The following is a 19,305-nucleotide window of genomic DNA, read 5'->3' as shown; positions in this document are numbered from 1 at the left end:
GTAAAGTGAGGAGACAACCTACAGAAAGAGAGAATATCTTAGCAAACTATTCATCTAACAATGGAGTAACAAATCGCAATGTAAAATGAACTCAGCTCAATAACCAAAAACGAAATATCTGATTTACAAATGGACAAATGATCTGAATAGACATTTCTGAAAGAAAGACACAAATGGCCAACAGATATATGAAAAAATGTTCAACATCACTAACCGTCAGGGAAACGCAAATCAAAACCATGGTGAGATACCATATTACCCCAGTTCAAATGGCTCTTCCTAAAAAGACAGAAAATAGTAGATGCTGGCTAGGAAGCAAAGAGGAATGCTTGTATACTGTTGCTGCAAATGTATATTAATACAGCCACTATGGGACATAGGATGGAGTTTCTCCAAAAAGCTAAAAACAGAGTTACCATATGATGCAGCAATCCCACTGCTGAGTATATATTCAAAAGAAAGGAAATCAGTACAGCAAAGAGATATATGCATTCCCATGTTCATTGCATCATTATTCACAATAGCGAAGATATAGAGTCAACCTAAGTGTTCATTGATGGATGAATGGATTAAGAAAATGTGGCATGCATATAAAATGGAAGATTATTAAGTCAGAAAAAGGAATAAAATCCTGTCATCTGCAGCAACATGAATGGAACTGTAGGACACTATGTTAAGTGAAATAAGCCAGATACAGAAAGACAAATTATCACATGTCCTCATTCATATGCAGGAGCTAAAATAATCCATCTCATGGAACTATAGAGTAGAATGGTGGGTACCAGAAGTTAGGAAGGGAGGGGAATAAAGAGAGGTTGGTTAATGGCTACGAAAATACAGCTGGACAGAAGGAGTAAGTTCTAGTGTTCAATAGCATAGTTAGGGCAACCATAGTTAACAATAATTTCATGCTTATTTTTAAATACCTAAAAGAACATTTGAAATGTTCCCAACACAAACAAATAATAAATGCATTAGGTGCTGAGTATCCCAGTTATCCTTTTTTGGTTATCACACATTTTATGGATGCATGAAAATATATGTACTACATAAATATGTACAATTATGTGTAAATTTTAAAAATAGGCAAAGGTCTTAAATATACGATTCTCCAAAGAAGATATACAAATAACCAACAGTTCTATGCAAGATGCTTCCATTATTAGTCTTTTCAGAAACGTAAATCAAAACCACCTCATGATACCAATTAACACCCACTAGAATGGGAATTACTTAAAAAGAACAAATATCAGTTGGGTGGTAGAGAAATTGGAACTCTTCTAGAGTGTTGGTGGAAATGCTACGAAAAGCAGTTTATCAGTACTTCAAAAATTTAAACATAGAAGGAACCATATGAGCTAGCAACTCTACTCCTAAGTATATACCACAAATGATTGAAAACAAATAAACAAGTACATGTATACACTCACTGTATATATTTATTGACAATACCCAAAAGGTGAACATAAGCAAACATCCATCACTTGATGAATGCATAAACAAAATGTGATATATACATATGGATATTATTCAGCTACAAAAAGAAATGAAGCACTGACATATATTACAACATGGACGAAATTTGAAAACATGCTAAGTGAAAGAAGAAAGACAAAAAAGGCTACTTATTGTGATGATCAGTACTGAGGGAAAGTAGATTAGTGTTTGCTAGGAGTTGGGCATAGAGTGGAATGGGGAATGACTGCTTAATGAGTTCAGGGTTTTCTTTTGTGGTAATGAAAATGATTTGCTACCACATAGAGGTAGTGCATTGTGAATGTACTAAATGCCACTGAATTTGAACATTTTAATGGTTATTCTTATGTTACATGAATTTTACCAACACAGGTTTAAAAAGTGTCAATATTTTTAAACCTATCATTATTTCCAAGAATAACTAATTATATTTGAAAAGTACTCAAAGTTATCAGTGAAGAAAACTTGTTTTAACAATTATACTACAGGAGAATTTGAACATGAATTTATAAATGTACATATTATATGTGCATAGGAAAGAGATAATAATACATAGCATAGATATTTTAAAAGTGATTATTTCTTCTCACTAGGTTTGACCTACCATACGTTTTCTGCTTATAATTTCTTAAATTTCTTCTAGAGTAAAATATAAAAAAACTCAAGCACTGAAAAGTATAAATCGATATGGATATATTCAAAGATTATAAGGTGATGCTAAAGATTTTGTACAAAATTTCAAACAGCACGAATCCAAGTATACTGAATGTAAAATGTGTGTGGGACTGTGTGTGTATTCATATCTGTTTATATGCATATACAGATTTTAAAATGCCATATATATGTTTTTTTACACAGGGTCTCACCCTGTCATCCAGGCTGGAGTGCAGTGGCGTGATCATGGCTCACAGCAGCCACGACTTCCCTGGGCTCCAGTGATCCTCTCACCTCCACCTCCTGTGCAGCTGGGCCCACAGGTGCATGTCACCATGCCCAGGTATATTTTGTATTTTTTGTAGAGACAGGGACTCGCTTAATTGCCCGAGATGGTCTCAAACTCCCAGGCTCAAGCAATCCTCCTACCTCAGCCTCTCAAAATGTTGGGATTACAGTCTTGAGCCACCACACTCAGTCAATGGCTTATATTTTAAATCATGGTCAGTGTTATAGTGAGTATATGTTTGAATATGATATTTTTGGCCCACAAATTCATATCTTTAATTCACAGTTATATAAACAGAGACATTAATGAAACCATGTAGCTGCATGTGAGTGGTGTGAATACATCCGTCTTACAGTTTTCTTAGGGTTCACATCTAAGTGACTGCATGTGAGAGATGCCTATTTCAATTATCATGTATTGAATTTTGTTTTCCTTCTTTTGAGTTTTTAAAGATAAAATTTGAAGGTAAGAATTAGAGCTAAAATCTCAAGAATAATTTTAAAATCCTCATTTTCAGAGGTATAAGCATGTATAATATACATATTTATATGATATGTAAATATGTGTTTATATATGTATAAACACATTTTTAGATTAAAAAGAGCAATCAGAACTTATTTTTTAATGACTAGTACAATCACAAAGTTCTTTGTATATAATTTATTGTCTAAAATCAAGAAATTGCTGGTCTCAAACTCCTGACCTCAAGTGATCCGCCCGACTTGGCCTCCCAAAATGTTGGGATACAGGCGTGAGCCACTGCGTCTGGCCTGAATCCGATTTAAATGTAAATTTATTGTGGCGTTTGACTGTATATATTGTGACTGTATATACAGAAATTTTATCTATGTATTGAAAGTGGGAGCAAATATGAAAAAGGGTATCAGTGTTTTTTATTTTTATTTTTTGAGATGGATTCTCATTCTTGATGCCCAGGCGGGAGTGCAATGGTGTGATCTTCGCTCACTTCAACCTCTACCTCTTGGGTTCAAGCGATTCTACTGTTTCAGCCTCCCAAGTAGCTGAGATTATAGGCATGTGACACGAGCTAATTTTTATATTTTCAGTAAAGGCGAGGTTTCGCCACGTTGGCCAGGCTGGTCTCGAACTCCTGACCTCAAGTGATCCACCTGCCTCGGCCTCCCAAAGTGCTGGGATTACAGGCGTGAGCCACCGCGCCCAGCCTTCAGTGTTTAATACACAGTTGTATGGCATTGCTTTTCTCTTGATCACCACATCTTTTTAACTTCTTTGCAAATCCCACCTCTTTGTTACTAATGTGAAAATATAGGACTGATTCCTAACTGATAAACAGTAACACACATACACAGTAAACTCATAGGACATAGTTGTAAGCCGTTGCAGTTTAATGAACCAGGAAAATGTTTGTGTTACAATGTTATATAATGAAACCGTAAAACAAATTCCTGGGATCTATCTGATTAGCATTTATAGTCATTCCTGTATTTGTGTACATGCAAGTAGGGTTGTATGTGTCTGTCAAGCTTGAGAGTTATCTGGACTCTTATGTTAGAGCCCCACTAAATAACGGCCTTCCTCTCAACATACAAGGCCTACTGACTAGGTCTGAACATGGAGTAAAACTTCCAGGGAACCTGGGTAGGGAGTCTGGAGAAGAAACGCGTGGCCTGGTGCCTAGATTTGCTCTCCTCCAAGACCTTAAATGTCAACATCTTTTTTTTTCTTTCTCTTTAGACATGGATCCCTGAGGTTGGTCCCCAATACTACAAGGCAATTTGATATCATAATAGAGCACTGCAGACACAATGCTAAGTGAAGAGGAGTAGAAATGAGAAGACTTGGTTGAGCAGAAACTGAATTCTTGAAAGGAAGAGATGCTCGATGAGGGTGAGTGGATGACACCTCAGTTTAATATCCAATAAATGCCAAAAGTGGAATACCTTTACGCAAATGTAGCAAAATGTTAGGTAACCATAGTTTCTGGTATCTTTGTCTCTTCTTGGCCTTTTTTTTGAAAAGTGATGGGCGGGAGAGGAGCAACTGGAACAAAATTAGCTGGCTTTTCTCGCACAATACTGCCATCGTGCGGAAATAGTTTCATAACATCCAAAGCCGTGAACGTTTTCTCCCTGTAAGCCCTAGCAGCTGCGGAAGGAAAAGTCGCCCAAGACAAGTTGACATTCCTACCCTTTTCTCTGAGGCCTGGCAGAAGCAATGGACAAATGCAAAGTCTTAGTGAAGTATCTGCTGAGTGAGAGACCAGGACTAAGCCAACTGCTTCCAGGAAGTCCTAGTACAGGAAACAGAGGACAGGGCCTCAGTTTCCTCATAGTGGGGACAAGATTAGAAGATGACACAGCCAAATGCAGACCCTTGGGGCATTTATGTCATGAATATGCCGTTGGGAGTTTTAGGCAATCTGGTTGTCCCTGTGTTATGGGGCTGTGACATTTACAGCAGCATTGTTAGGTTGCAATGGACAGGCCAGTTCCAGGGACCATCTGTCTGAAGCCAGTGTCATTCACATGGTCCTCAATACACAAAAATTCTAAACACCGTTGCCTACAACTAGAGGGACCTCTGTAGAGGAGTGAGGATACATTAACATGCCTATGAGGGCCAGATCATCTTTTAGGAGAGCCGATTTGCTAAAGTGGATGAAGGCCAAGAATGTGATGGAAGGCCTAAGCAATTATCTGAGCGCACAAGCCAGCAGCTTCTGTGACTTTATAAGTTCAGGAGAAAGTCTTTTGTCATAATGGGACCCCGATGTCATCTCAGTTCTCTCAAGGAGGGCAGATAGGTGGCTCTTTCCTGTTCGATGTCCTTGAGAGGTATGGCATTGTTTAGGCCTGAGCAAATCATTATGTACTGCATCCAAGCTAGTATTTTCTCTAGCAGCTTCAAATCCATTTCCTAATGAAGATATCCAACCTTTGGTATGGAGACCTCCAGATACTCTATGACTCATAATTGAAGAATCAATAAGGGTGACTAAAAGTGTATGGGTGACTTGATCCTCATGACATTCTTCCTCAGAGTTTATTATCTTAGTATCTGAATTCTTAATGAAAGGAATTAATGTTAGTCTGGTTCTGCACTGTGACATTACAGTGCTTCAAGAGCTTGTTCAGGTATGACCTCTCCTGGCCTCTGAGGATTCAGGCAGGCATTCCAGGGTAAGGCATTCTAGGGTAGCCTGGCTTTTTTGACATCTTTCACTGTGTCTAGCTCTCACTCTAGCTGGTTTTGTTGAGTTGAGTGATGATCTGCAGACATAGATGATATTGGCATGCATGAATGTCCTGGAGACTCTAGGGGAAACATTTCCCCATGATCCCTGTTCCTGGAAAGGACAAAAAGGATATCTTACCTCCCCGGAGTATTTCACCTAAAGTAAACTTAGACATCTGCTAAACTGCCTCCCTCCTATGGAGGAATAGTTTGATCCGACCATTTTCATGGAAGAATACAGACCTACCTATGGGACAGTGTCTCATATCTGAAGGTAGAAATGCTGGTGGTGCCAAACCTAGAATTCTTTAGGCTAAGTGATCTTTTATTCACCCCTTGCTAGCTATCTTTAATAAAGTGGCTATGTGCCTGGGCAGTGGATGGAAGCCTGGAAAGGAAATCACAGCTAGCCAACTACCAGTGGCAGTGACAAGGAGATTGATTGGTTTATTCTGCAATGAAAGGTAGTGTGGAGGGGCAATGAGCCTCTCATTCCCATTTAGGTTGGATACATGTCATTCATCTGTACCAGGTAGTCCCTTTATCCCTCACAATTTCTTTCTTTTTTTTTTTTTTTAAGGCCGAGTTGCCTTCTGTTGCCCAGGCTGCGGTGCAGTGGCATGATCTCGGCTCACTGCAACCTCCGCCTCCTGAGTTCAACCAATTCTCCTGCCTCTGCCTCCCAAGCAACTGGGACTACAGCCGTGCACCACCACAAACAGTAAATTTTTGTATTTTTAGTAGAGACGGGGTTTCACCATATTGGCCAGGCTGGTCTCCAACTCCTGACCTCGTGATCCACCTGCCTTGGCCTCGCAAAGTGCTGGGATTACAGGCGTGAGCCACCGCGCCTGGCCCATCACAAAATCTTAATTTTATTCTCTGTGTCTTCATAAATAACCATTCCCTGCCTCTAATTTAGGGAGAAAAGAAAAATTATAGAACCTTGAGGATTAAACCTACCACACCGTAAGATAAATGATAAAGTATGTGTTACTCTACTTCTAACATGTCAGAAACTTAAACCAAACATATAGTCAAGTATGTATTCTATAGAGCCAGTATGCACATTGTGATGTATCTGTAATAATTTAAACAAAAAATTGGCCAGGTGCGGTGGCTCACGCCTGCAATCTCAGCACTTTGGGAGGCCGAGGTGGGCGGATCACCTGAGGTCGGGAGTTCAAGACCAGCCTGACCAACATGGAGAAACCCCATCTCTAATAAAACTACAAATTTAGCCAGGCCTGGTGGTGCATGCCTGTAATCCCAGCTACTTGGGAGGCTAAGGCAGGAGAATCGCTTGAACCTGGGAGGCAGAAGTTGCGGTGAGCCGAGATCAGGCCGTTGCACTCCAGCCTGGGCAAAAAGAGCAAAACTCCGTCTCAAAAATAAATAAATAAATAGTGTCTGCTTTTCTAAAGGAATGTTTTTGAGCATATATTTTTCAGATTTTCCTTCATTTACACTGAAGACTTGAAATGTTGAAAACAACGTTTAGTATTGATGATATTTAAATGAATTAATGCTCTTGAAAGCTTTGTTAAAATACATACTTGATCTGCTCCAAACCACAATGTAGAGTGTAACCCAATTTCAATACAGATTTATTATTTGCATGAAATTAGGAATGTATATATAGCCGGGTACAGTGGGTCGCACTTGTAATCCCAGGACTTTGGGAGGCTAAGGTGTTTGGATGCCTCGAGGTCAGGAGTTTGAGACCAGCCTGGCCAATATGGCGAAACCCCATGTCTACGAAAAATACAAAATAATTAACCAGGCCTGGTGGCCTGTGCTTGTAATCCCAGCTACTAAGGAGACTGAGGCAGGAGATTCGCTTGAACTTGGAGGTTACAGTGAGCCGAGATTGCGCCATTGTACTGTAGCCTGGGTGACAGAGAAAGTTTTGGTCCCCCCAAAGAGAAAAAGCGTGTATATATATACACGTATATATTTATTTATATCTATATTTTTATATATTTATATATGTTATATAAAAATATATATTTATATATAATCATATAAAAATCCATTATTTAATATAATTTATGTATTTATATTTAAAAATATATATTTATGTATAAAGTATATAAAAATATATATTTATATATTTTTCATATATTTATATATATATTTGTATATATTTCCATATATATGGAAATAATCCACATGGTTATTTTTTGCCTTGACAAATTGTATGGTAGTGCTTTTCATCTTTATTAGCACATTGATTTTTCTCAATCTTTGTCAAGCATTATTCTTTAATTAACTAATAGGAGAATACTGTAAGACTTATATCTAAAATACAAATTATTAAAAAAGACACACACAAACACACACACCACTTAAAGTCTCAGGAAATGCCTGAAGAATATGTAGTGTCATGGGACCATGCCGTGTTTTGATGTTAAATGATGAGACCATGAGCTGAAACTCTGAGTAACCTAGACAGGAACTGAACATGTGTAGTATGAGTATCATGCCATGTGGAGCACATATGGCATGCAGTAATGACAGCTTTCTGGTTCCTCCTCTATGATTCTTGCCAAATTGTTGCCTACAATGCAACACATAAGCTAGAAGATGAAGAACTTCCTGGTTGTCGGGGAGAGGGGCCAGGTCAGAGACCACCAAGGTCTGTAACTTGTTTGCTAGAGAAGGTCTCTGAGGTTCAAGCGATTTTATCCTTGTCCCTTCATTCCCAAATTTATTCCCTGAAGAGACAGTTTGATGCCATGTAGACTACTGGACCTATAAGTCTGAGGTAAGTAATAATCATATAGACTAGGTTAGGAGGATTTTAAGTTTCTGAAGGAGTAAGATTCCCGATGAGGGTGGGTGGTTTAGGCCTTGGTTTGATTTAAGATGGAAAACAAAACAAAAGTGCCAGAGTAAGACCAGATGGCTCCAAACTCAGCAAAAAGCAAGGCAGCCATATTTCCTTGTGCCTTTGTATCTGGGTGGCGTTTTTTCAGACAGGGAAGGCGGGAGAAGAGGGATCCAAGACACATCTTGGCACATCTAGTGCACTACTGCCATCGTGCGGTGGTAGTTTAAAGACACCCTAAGCCACAACAAAGTTCTTCCCCTGAGGACTACCTGTTGGAGAAGGTCTTATCTGTGGGGACGTGGAAGAGGCCTGGGCCCCATACTGATCCTCCTTGCCTTCTCGTCCAACGCCTTAAAAGAGATGTGGACTTTGGCAGTGTCTTGGTATAGAACCTGGAGAGTGAAGAAGAGCAAATCCTGTAAATTTCCCTCGGAAGAACCCTGTCCATTGTGCGCGGATACTGATGCCACAAGAGACCCAAAGACCTGTAGCAAGATGACAACATGGGAAAGCCAGCCAACTCTTGCTCTAAGGGGCAGTAACAGGAGACAGATGCCCACAAGAGCCAGAATTCGTCTTTGAGTGAGTTCCTGCTGTCCTGCCCACACCAGGATGAACCGAGGTCCCGCCCCGGACTTCCTGTGCCAGGACAGCCTGGCAGCCGCTGCCTCACTTCAAGCCCCTCACTCTCCAGTTTCTACACCAAATTACCGTCAATGTCCCGGCCTCTCTTAAGACCTTAGAGGAGAAGGCAACAAGACCTAGTCTGGAGCCCAGTCCTTTTCCACCTCGGCCCAGATCAGACCTTCCCCCACAGCGCGACATCCTGGGAAGGAGTGCGTAATGGCGGAGTCTGTTTTTAAACAACTTCCTCACGGTGGCAGTAGTGCTTCACATTTTCACTGAAGCCCTATTTTGGAGCGCTCTTCTCCCGCCTTTTATGTCTGAAAAAACGCCACTCAGAGACAAAGGCGCCACTAAATCTGGATGCATGGAGATTTGTCCAGTTTGGTGCAACCTTGTCTTACGGTTAAATTTTTACTTTCTTTCTGTCCATCTGAAAACAAAATGAGGCCTGACCCTCCCATGCTCCTCAGGAATCCTGTTCTTTCAGAAATTAAATATACTCCTCACTGTGTCTATCTGGATAGGATTTACTACACAGTTACAGTCCAGAAAGTTCCATAGCATCGAATTGTCTCCTTCAGGTGATAAACTTGGTGGATAAAAGTGCAATAAGGAAAACGTTATTTGAAACTTGGAAGAGACCTTTGGCAAACAATTTACAAATCCTGGTGGTCTTTGACCTGGCTCCCCTCCCAGAAAACTGGGGGTTCTTCATGTTCTAGCCTCATGTGTTGTTTATAGTCAACAATTCGGCATGAGCCATAGAGTAAGGATCAGACAGCAGTCATTACTCCCTGCCATATATGCTCCACATGGCGTGATCCTCATAGTCCCTATGTTCAGTTCATATCGAGATTACTCAGTTTCATCTCATGGTCTCAACATTTAACACCAGAACACAACATGTTTCCATGCATTACATATTCTTCAGGCATTTCCTGAGACATTAGATGCTGTGTGTGGCGGGGATGGGTGTGTGTGTTATGTCCTGTCCCTTGGAGCAAGAGTTAGCAGGCTTTCAGGCAGTATTACGGTATCATGGTCCTTTGTTACAGCAGTCTGAGAACACCAAAGACAGGCCTGTTCCAGGTGTGATAAAGCAGGAGCCAGTATGTTTTCTGATAGTCTCAAAGGCATCTAGTCTAGAGACTGAAAGGACCTAAAGTTTCACATCTTCTAGTAGAGTTGTTTTTTGGTTTTGTTTTTTTAGATGGAGTCTTGCTCTTTCTCCCAGCCTGGCGTGCGGTGGCACGATCTCAGCTCACTACATCCTCTGTCTCCCAGGTTGAGGGAATCTCTTGTCTCAGCCTCCCGAACAACTGGGACTAAAGGCAGGCTCCACTATGTTCGGCTAATTTTTGTACTTTTGGTAGAGACGGGGTTTCACCATGTGGGCCAGGCTGGTCTCGAACTCCTGACCTCAGATGATCAGCCCGTCTCGGCCTTCCAATATGCTGGATTGCAGGCATAAGCCACTGTGCCCGGTCATTCTATTTATTTATTTATTTAGTGGAGTCGTTTCACATAAAGAGATGGGAACCAAAAGGAGTGAAAAGGATTGAAAATCAATCCACATTTTTAAAGTGCTTGTCTGTTGGAGGTAGCATTACCCATGATCTCACTTTGTTAGTGGTGGCAGAGAACCAAGTTACCCCAAGTAACAGGCGGCATGTCCATATGGGTCCAGAGGAACTTCAGTCCTGTCACCTCAGAAGAAAGAACTCGACTGAGGGGCATAAAGCAAAAAATGAGACTGAGGCAAAATTCAGAGCAGGAGTGAAAGTTTATTTAACAGGCTTTAGAACAGGGAAGAAAGGAAAGAAAGAACCCTTGGAAGAGATCCAAGTGGGTGCCTGACTGGCCAAGAGAACAAAAAGACCTTTTAACCTTGACCCTGGGACCTTTTAGGCTCACCTCTTTCCCATGATTCTTGCTTTAGGGTGAGCTTTCTGCATGCGCAGTGCTCTCCTTACCGTTTGGAATTGAGCACTGTGCAGTGTGTTCAGGGAGTTATACACATGCCCATGTGAGGCTTTTTTCTTTTTCCTGGTGGCATGCACCCGGAACGTCACATTTTGCCATTTTTTTCTCTTAACACGCATGCCCAAGAAGCTGCTTCTCCCTGGGGCCTGCATTCAATTCACATGCTTAATATTAACAGGTGTGGATCATCAAGAGATTGTCTCTCCCAGGCTACCAAATTATCAATTTTAGAGGGGCAATATGATCACTGCCGAACCATCATGTGACATTCCTACTGGGTGGGGGAGAGCCCTTTCCTGCCCTGCTCATTGTCTATCTAACTACTTGTAACTACTTTTTCGTATATGACTATTCTGTCAGGCACATTATGAAGAAGGATGAGTGTTCCTACAAATTCAAAAACAGGTAGCAAAAGTGACATCAATGACAATGGTGCAGTAGACACTTTCTGTTAGTCCATCTCTCCAGAAAAGCAACTCAAAACAATCAATAATGTATAATTAGAAGATCATTTTCTCAGCACGATATATGGGGCATTTATTAAAACCTACAGCTAATAATATAGTCAAGAGGGAAAGATGGAAAACTTTGCTCCTAAAATCATGAACAGGAGAAAAACACCCACTGTTGCCACTTGTCTTAAACATTATACTTAAAATCTAGCCGGAGTCATCAGTCAATGAAGATATATAAAACGTATCTCAGTTGAAAAGAAAAAATGGAAATTGTTTCTCTTCACAAATATGATGATCATATAAAAAATGCTGCCAGGCACAGTGGCTCACACCTGTAATCCCAGCACTTTGGGAGGCCGAGGCAGGTGGATCACCTGAGCTCAGGAGTTTGAGACCAGCCTGACCAATATGGTGAAACCCCGTCTCTACTAAAAATACAAAAATTAGCCAGGCGTGGTGGTGTGCGCCTATAATCCCAGCAACTCAGGAAGCTGAGACAGGAGAATTACTTGAACCTGGGAGGCTGATCTTGCAGTGAGCCCAGATTGCACCACTGCACTCCAGCCTGGGTGACAGAGTGAGACTCTGTCCCCCAGCCACCCCCCCCCCAAAAAAAAGGAAGAAAAAAAAAAGAAAAGAAAAGTCTCCCTTGATTCACAGTTTGCTCTGTAAAATGTGAGATCAAGACAGAGAGCTAGCTTCTCTTCCATTTTGGTGTCCCTTGCAGGAATGCTATTCTTGCCTCAATCCCTAGGAGGCATCCTGACTGCCTGTAGGAAGAAAAATCCCTGAGGGGGGTAGTCTGAGACTGAAAGTGGAGTTGAAACTAGCAACCCCAGTACATTAAATTTAGGGGACTCTTCTTTTATTCAGGCAAAGATCTCAAACCAGAGAGGAACATCAGCAGCAACATGAAAATGAACAGGAATGGAAAAAGAACAAGAAAGGCTGGTCTTAAATAAAATAAAGTCAAAAACTGTAAAGAGAGACAAAGAAGGTCACTGTGTAACAGTGAAGATGCCAGCCGGGTGCGGTGGCTAACACCTGTAATTCCAGCACTTTGGGAGGCCGAGGAGGGCAGATCACGAGGTCAGGAGATCGAGACCTTCCTGGCTAACATGGTGAAACCCCGTCTCTACTAAAAATACAAAACTTAGCCGGGCGAGGTGGCGGGCGCCTGTAGTCCCAGCAGCTCTGGAGGCTGAGACAGGAGAATGGCGTGAACCCGGGAGGCAGAGCTTGCAGTGAGCCAAGATCACGCCACTGCACTCCAGCCTGGACGACAGATCGAGACTCCATCTCAAAAAAAAAAAAAAAAAAAAAAAGAAGAAGAAGATGCCAATTCAGCAAGAGGATAGAATAATTTAAAATATGTATGTACCCAACACTGGAACACACAAATATATAAGGCAAACATTTGGAGATCTAAACGGAGAGATAGACTGGTGTACAACAATAGTGGGAGACTTCAGTACCCCACTTTCAGTAATGGACAGCTTATCTAGACAAAGAAACATTGGAAGTAAACTGTACTCTACACCAAATGAACTTAACTGACATTTACAAAGTATTTCATTCGACTGCTGTAGAATATACATTCTTGTCATCAGTCAGCACATGGAACACTCTCCAGTACAGAGCATGTGTTAGGCCACAGAACAAGGCTCAACAAATTTAAGAAAAGACCCGAAAATATGAAATTACTAGAAGAGACTGCGGAAATGCTTTAAGACATCATTTTGGGCAATGATTTTTTTGTAAGAGACCTCAAAAAGCACTGGTAATCAAAGCAAAAATGGACAAATGAGAGTAAAACTTCTGCACAGCAAAGAAAACAATAAAGTGAGGAGGCAACCTACAGTAAGAGAGAATATCTTTGCAAACTTAAAAAAACTCAGCTCAATAGAAAAAAAACCAAATATATCTGATTTACATATGTGCAAATGATCTGAATAGACATTTCTGAAGGAAAGACACACAAAGGGCTGATGGATACATCTAAAAGTGCTCAACGTCACTAATCATCAGGGAAATGCAAATCAAAACTACAATGGGATACCGTGTTACCCCAGTTCAAATGTCTCTTACAAAAAAGACAGAGAGTAACAGATGTTGGCTAGGAAGCAGAGAAAGAGGAAAGCTTGTATAATGTTACCTGCAATGTATATTAGTACAGCCTCTATGAGACACAGGATGGAGTTTCCCAAAAATACTGAAAATAGAATTACCATATGATGTAGCAATCCCACTTTTGGGTATATATCCAAAAGAAAGGAAATCAGTACATCAAATATAAGTATATATACATTGCATTCTCATGTTTATATGCATTCTCATGTATATTGCAGCATTATTCACAGTAGTCAAGATATGGAATCAACCTAAGTGTTCATTGATGGATGAATGGGTTAAGAAACTGTGGCATACATATAAAATGGAAGATTATTGATTTGAGCCAGAAAAAAGAATAGAATTCTGTCATCTGCAGCAACATGAATGGGACTTTAGGACACTATATTAAGTGAAATAAGCCAGATACAGAAAGACAAATTATCACATGTCCTCACTCTTATGTAGGAGCTAAAGGAATCCATCTCATGGAATGTATAGAGTAGAATGATGGATACCAGAAGTTAGGAAGGGAAGGGAATGAAGAGAGGTGGGTTAATGACTACAAAAATACAGTTAGACAGAAGAAGTAAGTTCTAGTGTTCAATAGCACAGTTAGGATGTCTATAGTTAACAATTATTTAATGGCTATTTCCAAATAGATAAAACACATTTGAAATGTGCCCGAACACAAATAATAAATGCAGTAGGGGATAAGTATCGCAGTTGTCTTTTTTTGGTTATCACACATTTTATGTGTGCATCAAAATATCATGTGTACCCCATAAATATGTACAATGATGATGCGTCAATTTAAAGAATAGGCAAAGGTCTTAAATATACAATTCTCCAAAGAAGATATACAAATGATCAACAATTACATGAAAAGATGCTTCCATTATTGGTGTTTTCAGAAATGTAAATCAGAACCACTTCATGATGCCACTTAACACCCACTAGAATGGATATTACTTAAAAAGAACAAATATGGGTGGCGAGGCGGAGAAATTGGAACCCTTCTGCAGTGAAGGTGGGAATGCTAAATTGCGAATCTGCTATGGAAAACAGTTTATCAGTACTTCAAAAATTTAAACATAGAAATAATCGTATGACCTAGCAACTCTACTCCTAAGTATACTCCGCAAACAATTGAAAACAAATACTCAAACAAGTACATGTATATACTCACTGTATATATTTATTAACAATGCCCAAAAGGTGAACACAAGCAAACATCAATCACTTGATGAATGGATAAACAAAATGTGATATATACATATGGATATTATTCAGCTACAAAAAGAAATGAAGTACTGACATGTATTACAACATGGATGAAATTTGAAAACATGCTAAGTGAAAGAAGAAAGACAAAAAAGGCTACTTATTGTGATGATCAGTAGTGAAGGAAAGCAGATGAGTGTTTGCCAGGGGCTCGGCATAGAGTGGAATGGGGAATGACTGCTTCGTGGGTCCAGGGTTTTCTTTTGTGGTGATGAAAATGATTTGCCACTACATAGAGGTAGTACTTGCACTGCATTGTGAATGTACTCAATGCCACTGAATTTCACACATTTTAATGGTTAATTATATGTTATGTGAATTATATGAACAGTTTAAAAAAGTGCCAGTATTTTTAAACCTATCATTATTTCCAAGAATAAATAATTATATTTGAAAAGTACTCAAGTTATCAGTGAAGAAAACTTGTTTTAACAATTATACTATGGAGGAATTTGAACATTAGTTTATAAATGTACATATTATATATGCAAAGGAACAGATCATAATACGTAGCCCAAATATTTTAAAAGTGATTATTTCTTCTCACTAGGTTTGACCTACCATATGTTTTCTGCTTATAATTCTTATAAATAAAATATAAAAAAGTTATATTTTATAAATAAGTAAAATATAAAAAAGTTCAGGCACTCAAAAGTATATATTGATATGGATATATTCAAAGATTATAAGGTGATGCTGAGGATTTTGGACAAAATTTCAAATAGTATGAATCCAGTTATATTGAAAGTAAAATGTGTGCAGGACTCTGTGTATATTCATATCTGTTCATATGCATATATAAATGTTTAAATACCATATACATGTTTTTTTACACAGGATCAGACTGTATTCCCCAGGCTGGAGTGCAGTGGCATGATCATGGCTCAATGCAGCCTCAACCTCCTGGACTCAGGTGATCCTTTCACCTCCACTTCCTGAGTAGCTGGGACTACAGGTACATGCCACCATGCCTGACTTTTTTTTTTTTTTTTGGTAGAGACAGGGACTTGCTAAATTGCCTAAATTGCTAATTGATAAATTGGTCTTGAACTCTCAGGCTCAAGAGATCCTCCTGCCTCAGCCTCCCAGAGTGCTGGGATTAGAGTTGTGAGCCACCACTCCGGCCAATGCCATATATTTTAAATTATGGTCAGTGTTATACTGAGTGTGCGTTTGAATATGGTATTTTTGGCCCACAAATTCATATCTTTAATCCACAGACATTAATGAAACATTATAGCTGCATGTGAATGGTGTGAACACATCCATCTTAAAGTTTTCCTGGGGTTCACATCTAAGTGACTGAATATGAGACGTGCCTATTTCAGTTATCATTTATTGAATTTTGTTTTCTTTCTTTTGAGATTTTAAAGATAAAATTTGAAAGTAAGAATTAGAGATAAAAATTCAGGAATAATTTTAAAATCCTAATTTTCAGAGGCATAACTATGTAAAATATATATATTTATATATGTTTATATATGTATAAATAGATTTTGTAGATTAAAAAGAGCAAGGTGAGATCTTAATTCTTAATGACTAGTCCAATCACACAGTTCTTTGCAAATATTTTATTGTCCAAAATCCAGAAATTGCAAATTTTATATGGCAATGTCAAAAACCTGTCAGAAATCAAATTTTAGAATGAAAATCTTCATTCATACTATGGAATATTCATACTAAAATACAGTGTATAGCTAAATCCAATTTAAATGTAAATTCATTGTGTTGACTATATATAGAACTTTTTACCTACATATTGAAAAAAGGAATAAATATGGAAAAGGGTGTCAGTGTTTAATATACAGTTTTATAAGACTGCTTTTCTCTTGATCAGCACATGGGTTTTTTGTTTTGTTTTGTTTTTTGTTTTTACTTCTTTGCAAATTCCACCTTTTTGTTGTTACTAATGAGAAAATATAGGACTGAATCCTAACTGGAAAACAGTAACACATATACACAGCAAAGTTATAGGGCACAGTCTTAAGCCATGGCCATTTAAAGACACAGGAAAATGTTTGTGTTCCAATGTTAAATAATGAAACCATGAGACAAAATCCTGTGATTCATCTGACTGAAATTTATAGTCATTCCTGTGTTTGTGTCCATTCAAGTCGGGTTCTGTGTCTCTCTCAAGCTTGAGAGCTATCTGGTCCCTTATCTCAGAGCTCCACTAAATGGCAGCCTCCCACTCAACATATAAGGCCCAATGCTTACATCAGAACATGAAATAGAACTCCTAGGGAACCTGGGTAGGGAGTCAGGACAAGAACCACATGGCCTGGGCAGGCACAGTGGCTCATGCCTGTAATCCTAGCACTTTGGGAGGCCGAGGCGGGCGGATCATGAGGTCAGGAGATCCAGACCTTCCTGGCTAACGCGGTGAAACCCCGTCTCTACTAAAAATACAAAACAAAAACAAAAAAACTGGGCGTGGTGGCGGGCGCCTGTGGTCCCAGATACTCAGGAGGCTGAGGCAGGAGAATGGCGTGAACCTGGGAGGCGAAGCTTGCAGTGAGCCGAGATTGCGCCACTGCACTCCAGCCTGGGCCACAGATTGAGACAACGTCTCAAAAAAAAAAAAAAAAAAAAAGAAACACATGGCCTGGTGCCTAGATTTGCTCTTCTCCAAGACCTTAGGTGTCAACATTTGTTTGTTTGCTTGTTTGTTGTTTCCTTAGGCATGGATTCCTGAGGTCTGCCCCAATACTACAAGACAATTTGATATAAGAAAACACAGCAGATACAATGCTGAGTGAAGAAGAGTAGAAATGAGAAGATTGGTTGTGCAGATACTGAGTTCTTGAAAAGAGGAGATGCTTGATGAGAGTGAGTGGATTACACCCCGGTGTAATATCCAATGGAAAACAAAAACAAAATGCTAAGAGTGGAATAAGTTTACACAAATTGAGCAAACTGCTCAGTAGTTCTAGTTTCTGGTGGCTTTGTCTCTTCTTGGCCTTTTTTTGAAATGTGATGGGCGGGAGAATAGCACCTAGAGCAAAGTCAGTTGGCTTTTTCCATACCATACTGCCATCATGCGGAGAGAGTTTCATAGCATCCAAAGCCCTGAGCATTTCCTCCATGTGAGCCCTGGCAGTTGAGGAAGGAAAAGCCAGTGGAAGCTGAACAGGCCTGAGACACAATTTGATCTTCCTACCCTTTTCTCTGAGGCCTGGCAGAAGCAATGAACAAATGCAAAGTCTCCGTGAAGTATCTGCTGAATGAGAGACCAGGACTGAGCCAGCTGCTTCCAGGAGGTTTTGGCACAGGAAGTAGAGGACAGGGCTCAGTTTCCTCATAGTGGGGACAAGGCCAGAAAATGATACAGCCAAGTACAGACCCTTGGGGCGTTTATGTTAAGAATATGCCCTTGGGAGCTTTAGGCAACCTGGTTGTCCTTGTGTTGTGGGGCTGTGACATTTATAGCAGCAGTGTTGGATGGCAATAACAGGCCAATTCCAGGAGCCATCCAATGTCACTCACACGGTCCTCAATACACTAAAATTATAAACACCACTGCCTATAGCTAGAGGGATCACTGTAGAGCAGTGAGGATACATTGACATGCCTGTGTGGGCCAGATCATCTTTTAGGAGAGCCGATTTGCGAAAGTGCATGAAGGCCAAGAATGTAATGAAAGGACTAAGCAATTATCTGAGCGCACAAGCCAGCAGCTTCTGTGACTTTATAAGTACAGGAGAAAGTCTTTTCAAGCCATTCTACTGTTTCAGCCTCCCAAGTAGCTGAGATTATAGGCATGTGACACCACGCCCAGCTAAGTTTTATATTTTCAGTAAAGGCGAGGTTTCGCCATGTTGGCCAGGCTGGTCTCGAACTCCTGACCTCAAGTGATCCACCTGCCTCGGCCTCCCAAAGTACTGGGATTACAGGCATGAGCCACCGCACCCAGCCTTCAGTGTTTAATACACAGTTGTATGGCATTGCTTTTCTCTTGATCACCACATCTTTTTAACTTCTTTGCAAATCCCACCTCTTTGTTACTAATGTGAAAATATAGGACTGATTCCTAACTGATAAACAGTAACACACATACACAGTAAACTCATAGGACATAGTTGTAAGCCGTTGCAGTTTAATGAACCAGGAAAATGTTTGTGTTACAATGTTATATAATGAAACCGTAAAACAAATTCCTGGGATCTATCTGATTAGCATTTATAGTCATTCCTGTATTTGTGTACATGCAAGTAGGGTTGTATGTGTCTGTCAAGCTTGAGAGTTATCTGGACTCTTATGTTAGAGCCCCACTAAATAACAGCCTCCCTCTCAACATACAAGGCCTACTGACTAGGTCTGAACATGGAGTAAAACTCCCAGGCAACCTGGATAGGGAGTCAGGAGAAGAAACACATGGC

General features: G+C 39.9%; 1 long non-coding RNA gene across 1 annotated transcript in view; it reads left to right on the top strand.

The window, feature by feature from the left end:
* Window positions 1-15,888, top strand: part of LOC114674738 (uncharacterized) — a 56,192-nt gene extending 40,304 nt beyond the window's left edge. Inside the window, exons 5-7 of the long non-coding RNA XR_003725849.2 lie at window positions 2,335-2,473; window positions 4,136-4,288; window positions 15,764-15,888. This is a non-coding gene — a long non-coding RNA (uncharacterized LOC114674738). The remainder of the gene's footprint in view (window positions 1-2,334; window positions 2,474-4,135; window positions 4,289-15,763) is intronic.
* Window positions 15,889-19,305: the final 3,417 nt, after the last annotated feature.

Source organism: Macaca mulatta, chromosome X (assembly GCF_049350105.2).
Source record: "Macaca mulatta isolate MMU2019108-1 chromosome X, T2T-MMU8v2.0, whole genome shotgun sequence".
Classification (NCBI taxonomy): domain Eukaryota; kingdom Metazoa; phylum Chordata; class Mammalia; order Primates; family Cercopithecidae; genus Macaca; species Macaca mulatta.
The sequence above is the reverse complement of the archived record's forward strand: the minus strand, read 5'-3'. Positions and strand labels throughout refer to the sequence as shown.